Raw genomic sequence first — 6,565 nt, 5'->3', positions numbered from 1 at the left:
AACCCTCTGCCGCTAGGAGATCTGGGAACAGATCGCAGTACATCATGAGGGCATGCTCACAGTCCCATGATGCATTTATTTCCATCCCATCATTCCATGGGATTCCGACTTTGTTTCATGCCATTTTTTAACAACCCCTGTAAAGCGCGCTCGCCATCTCTGCCTGAAAGCATGGATCCTGAACTGCCGACCAGTTTGGTGATAAGCATTATGAACACAACGCAGCTGGTCCTGCAGTATTTCATGAGCTGGGAAAGAGCTGTGTGCAATGGAAGGAAACAATTTAAAATTGTTGCTGGCATTCACAGAGCAGCTGCACATGGTGGACTGTCGGTACTGGGCTCAGGAAACAAGCACTCAGTGGTGGGATCACATCATGATGTATATATTGGATGACAAGCAGTGGCTGCAGAACTTTTGGATGTGCAAAGGCACCTTCCTGGAACTGTGTGCACAGCTCGCCCCTGCCCTGTGGTGCAAGGGAACCAGAATGAGAGCTGCCCGCACAGTGGAAAAGCAAGTGGCGATCACTGTGTGGAAGCTGGCAAACCCAGATTGCTACCGCTCAGTGGTGAATCAGTTTGGAGTTAGAAAGTCCACCATGGGGATTGCAGTGATGCAAGTGTGCAGGGCCATTAATCACCTCCTGCTACTAAGGATTGTGACTGAGTAATGTGCAGGAAATAGTAGATGGCTTTGCAGCAATGGGATTCCCTGTCTGCCGGGGCGGCGATAGTTGGCACACATCCCGGTTTTGGCCCCAGACCACCTTGCAATGGAGTACATCAACTGAAAGGGCTACTTCTCCATGATCTTGCAGGCGCTGGTGGATCACCAGGACCATTGCACTGATATCAATGCGGGTCAGTCAGGGAAAATTCATGATGCACGCATCTTTAGGAACATTGGACTATATGGGAAGCGGTGCACTGGGACTTTCTTTCCAGACCAGATGATACCATGGGGGATGTGCAAATGCCCATAGTGATCCTGGGAGACCCTGCCTACCCCTTGTTCCCATGGCTCATGGAGGCTTGCACTGGGAATCAACAAGAGGCTCAGCAGATGCCAAGTGACTGTTGAATGTGACTTTCACTGGCGCTGCCTTTTTGGCAGGTTAGTCTTCAGTGAGGAAAATATTCTGATGATCATAGCAGCCTGCTGTGCTCTGCATAACATTTGCAAAGTGAAGGGGGAAAAGTTTTCCCAGGGGTGGAGCGCTGAGGTGGATTGTCTGGCTACTGATTTTTGAGCAGCCAGATACCAGGGCAATTAGAGGAGCTCCGTGGGGGGCTATTCAAATCAGGGAGGCTCTGAAGGAGCATTTTGACAATGAGCACCAGTAATGTGTTTTTATGTGATACATTTGGTCAGGCAATGTTTACATGTTGCCTTATATGATCCCCTGTAATGCCTGCTTCCTGAACTTTAATTGTAGTGAGCAAATGTTCCTACCTATAGCCACTGTTTTTGAATTTTAGTAGCAACTACCAAGTGCGTGACACCCACTCATTTTGTTTCAAAGATTAGACATTAATTAAAGGATAAGACTTATTTTATTTTTATTTTATTTTATTTTATTTTGCAAACAGGGACATGGCAATGTGGAGTAGTCTCTCAGTTCAGGCTCTCACAGCTGTGTATAACTCCAGCTTTCATCAGGAAACCAGTCTAGGGATGGATTGCAAGGGGTACTGTGACAGAATGGGAACATGCAAGGAATATAGTGGAGGAGTTTGGGAATGATCTGGAACAGTGTTCTGTACTGGTTGCAGGGGGAGTCGTGCACAGATGTGCTCAGACTGCAGGCTATGAGAGACTTGAGCATCTTTTTCTGGCCCTTCCTACTACCTTTATCATCCACTCCTGCCCATCTTTCACCCACTCCTGCCCATGTCTCCTTTCCAGGCTATCCAGCCTGAGTTTTTAATTAACTGCCTCCCTCCGTGCTCTTGGTTCACTATGTGCTGCATCTGTTGACTGCAGCACCTCTCTAAACATGCTCCTTACTCCACCTAGTTCCCCTCCTTATCTGATGGAGGTGATCCGCTGGTGTGTAGGAGTTGTCCTCAAGGGCACATCTGCAGAAGCCAAAGAAACCATGAACAGAAATGGTATTATGAGTGCACTCAAAGCTGTGAATCACAGAAGTCACATACACCTCTTTCTGGCTGTCCCTTTGCTAGCACACAACTCAGCGAGAGTCCCAAACGCAGTGGGTTTGGAGTCCGGGAGAGAGCGTTAGGAAGGGGGAATGGGCGAGAAAGGACGAAAGGGTCTGGGTGGTTTGTGAAGAGGGTTATTACATGCATGTAGGGAGAGTATTTTGAATATTGGCACCCTTTTCCATAGGCTGGGGTAATCAAACCCAATATCTCCCTCCTGAGGGTAGCCCCAGGATGCAAGAGTGCATCTCCTGTATGAGATGCAGTTTGAGTGCAGCTTCAGACCAGGTCCGTATGCTGCTCGCCTGTGTGACGCTTTGGTCCCTGCAGAAATAACTGCCAGTTGATGTGGCAAAATTTCCTACTGCGGGGAGGAGAAACAAGACAGCTCTGCCAAGGAATCTTCAGCAGAGGATTGCAGATTACCTACGCAAAAGTGTTCCTAGAGATCTCTTTGGAGGATTCCCGGGACATCCCGTTGTACATTAACAAACTTTTCCACCAGTCCTGAACTGTGTAGCTGCATAAGCTCTGTTGGTATTTTCTATCTCTTATCCCTCCTCTATCACATAACAAAGTAAATGAGAGCTCAATCTCCTATCACTGTGCAGTATCAAAGCAAAATATATGCTTACCAGATCTTGCCTCTCCAGCTTCATGAGCACCAGAGCTGGAGCACTGGGACTAGCTAGACCCCTCTGGAGTCAAAAATAGGCCCTGACTCGCCATGCCACTGGATGACCCCATCGAATGTCCCACATCCTCCTCCCATTCCACTTCCTCATCCACCACTTAATCCTCGGGGTTGACACCGCAGGCCACTGCCTCCAATTCCCCCCAAGATATCCACGGGGCTCTTGGTGGTGACGGTGGGGTCATCACCAAAGATGGAGTGCAGCTCCCCATAGAGGCAGCATATCTTCAGCGCTGCATAAGAGCAATGGTTGCCCTCCCTTGTCTTCTGGTATGCCTGCCTCAGCTCCTTGATCTTAGCATGGTACTGCTGCATGTCCCTTTCACATCCCTTCTCCTGCATGCCACGAGCAATCTGCCCATAGATATCAAAGTTCCTATGGCTAGAGCGAAGCTGTGATTGCACAGCCTCCTCTCCTAGGGTGACCAGATGTCCTGATTTTATAGAGACAGTCCCAATTTTTGGGTCTTTTTCTTATATGGGCTCCTATTACCCCCAATCCCCTGTCCCGATTTTTCATACTTGTTGTCTGGTCACCCTATCCTCTCCCCGCAGATCCAACAGCTCCAGTGTACTCCATGCGGGAGCATGTCTGTTGTGGAAAGCCAGCATGGTCAGCTGGGTAGATGCTGTGTGAATAGTCCATGCTGCAACAGGAAGTGGAATTTCAAAAATACCAGGGCCTTTAAACAGGGGAGGGGCACATGCCTATGTACCTGCAGGGCAGTGGAGTTCAAACTGTTGATGGGCATTGTGGGACACCACCTGAAGACCACTTAGGGCAACATAAGCAAGTACACCGTCTACACTGGCACTACATCACTCTAACTATGTCGCAAAAAAGCTCTCTGCCACTCGTTGAGGTGGTTTTATTTTGTCAGCATAGCAGGGGATTTAAATCGGCGGGAGGAGCATTGTTGTGTGTACACCTCCACTGTTTGGTCAACGAAAGCTGACTGTTGTCGCCAACGTGGGCAGTGTAGACAAGGCCCTTGTTGCACACCGCATTGTGAAATGTAGAAAAGCTCATGCCATTGCTGAGAAGTTAATTTTACCCCCAGCTATTGTGCACTGAATTGTTGGGCGAGTCAGCTACAAAACAATTAAAAACAGTCCCTCTCTCCAGCAATACAATACAGAGAAGAATCTGCAATATCTCAGAAGACTGCAAACAACTGATTGTTTTTTAGTAAGCAACTGTTTTGCTTTACAATCAGATGAATCTACAGATGTATCAAACTGCACTATCTAGATGGCTTTATGTGAGGCATCTAGGGAAAGTGATTTTCAAGAACAGTACTTGTTTACTGAGGATTTGCCTATTTCTGATGATGATACATTTATTGCACTGGGTAATTACTTGGAGTCAGTGGTATAGCCAATGATTTTAGTTTATTGTTCCTTTATTGTGTGATGTTACAATTAACTAACATGTCATATATAATCATTTGTATGCTAAATAGAGTTAAGTTGTAGGATTATAAAAGTATAAGACTGATCAGTATGTAGAGGGAATAATCATGTATTGGGTATCTAAGTAAGTAGGGCTGAAAGTCAAGGCCTACAGGCTGAGGCCTGTAAGATTTTAGCTTAGCCATACTAGGCCTGGGAGCTAAGAAATGCTGATATAAGTAAGTGACCAAAGAATAACCCGATGCCCTAAGACTAAGGAAAAAGATGTACCAATGGGTGATATTGCAAAAATTTAAGTCATTTTTGCTTACAAGATACCCAGTAGCCACATTTTTCTAACACATGCCCTAACCTCAGGATGCACAATGTGCATAAATGCTAATGAGGTATAGTCAGAATTACATTATAAAAAGGGGGTGCCCAGAACAGGAAAATTGAGCTCCCTACGGGGAAACTCCATCAGGAACCATCCCTCTACTGATGATCAATCCATGAGAGAATCATCAGACCTTAACACAATTGTTAAGGATGTGGGTATAACTATATTTGAAACTTCTGCATAGATCTGTATCGAATTTCTATAGAATTCCACCACCATTTGAGTAATCATAACTTTAATTGTAACTCTAATAAAACTTGTAAAATAGACTAGACTGTGTACTTGTGATAGTATGTGTGGTCACTACCCTTGGGCTTTAACGTGTTCCTAGAGGCTCTAAATTTGAAGCAAGTAGCAGAGGTATCTTTCACTCTGATAAGCTTCAGAGTAGCAGCCGTGTTAGTCTGTATCCACAAAAAGAACAGGAGTACTTGTGGCACCTTAGGGACTTGCAAATTTTTGGTGCCACAAGCACTTCTGATAAGCTTGAAACTGTAGCCACTGGAGCTGAACCCACAGTGGTGTAATACCACATTACAAAATTCACTTTAAATAAAATAAAAGGCTACAGTGGGCTTGAGCTGGTTAAAGTGAGTTTGTGTTACAATTGATGGACCCCCTTCAATGACAGGGAAACATTCAGGAGTTGTTCAAAGAATCCTTTCGCAAAGCACCCAGTGCAACATGGAACCACTGGTTTCTACACAGGGAGTCATTAGCAAGTAAAGGCATGGTATCTGAGCTTCACGAAACTCTTAAAAATGCTGTCAAAATTGTGAATTACATTTAAAAAATGCCAAGAATTCATGATGCTTTCAGGTTTTCTGTCAGGAAATGGGCAATACACATGTACATCAGCTTTACCATGCTAAGGTTCCATGGCTGTTCTGTGGCAAACTGTTGTCTCATGTATACAAATTTAAAAGTGAGTTGGCAGCTTTTCTTGAAGAAGAAAAGGCTTGTCTGGCAGAGCACTTCAGTAAAGACAAGTGGTTTGCTCGTGTTGCATATCTGGCAGATACATTCAATCATCTGAATTATTTGAATTTGTCTTTAGTGATTGCAAATCACTCTGAGCAAACTGACAAAACTGCTGCATTAAAAAAAACTTGTGGAACAAACATGTTTCAAATGAAAGCATGGACATGTTTCATAATGTGTCTCTAGTAGGGTGACCAGATGTCCTGATTTTATAGGGACAGTCTCGATTTTGGGGTCTGTCTTATATAGACTCCTATTACTCCCCATCCCCGTCCCGATTTTTCACATTTGCTGTCTGGTCACCCTAGTCTCTAGAAACAAAATAGTGGAAAGATTCCGCTAGCCAGGAAGCACTGAAGAAAACAATCCGTAATCATTTAACTAAATTGCACACAAGATGCTGCGATTACTTTCCAGATGAGCAACCCAAGGGTGAAGAATGGATACAGGATCCATTTGGACCTGTGTTGAAAAGCAGGAGTCTACCTATGGAGGAAGAATCTCAGCTGGTCAAGTTACCTTGCAATCACAGTCTACCAAGAAAAAATACTGAAATGAGCCTTCTCTGGTTTTGGTGCAGCGCCGCTGCTGGAGAATATCCTATTCTTGATTGCCAGGCTATTGAAGTCATTTTGCCATTCAGTACAACATACTTGTGCAAAACTGGATTCTCTGCCTTGACTCTACTGAAGAATAAAAGCAGGAACAGACTGGATGTTGTCCACGACTTTCGGATTGCTCTGACTGCAATTAGACCAAACTTTGATAAACTCATCAAAGAGAAGCAAGCTCAAGTTTCTCATGAAGTGGAACCTAGGATTTATTATACTGTTGTTAATATGTTCCTGTTGATGTTGATTTCTGCCTTTAACTTTCTGACTGTTGAGCTGCTTTAATTTATTGTAGTTAATAATTAATATTTATTATATGTAA

The sequence above is a fragment of the Eretmochelys imbricata genome, chromosome 5 (genome assembly GCF_965152235.1).
Source record: "Eretmochelys imbricata isolate rEreImb1 chromosome 5, rEreImb1.hap1, whole genome shotgun sequence".
Taxonomy (NCBI): Eukaryota; Metazoa; Chordata; order Testudines; family Cheloniidae; genus Eretmochelys; species Eretmochelys imbricata.
This window is presented reverse-complemented; position numbering follows the sequence as displayed.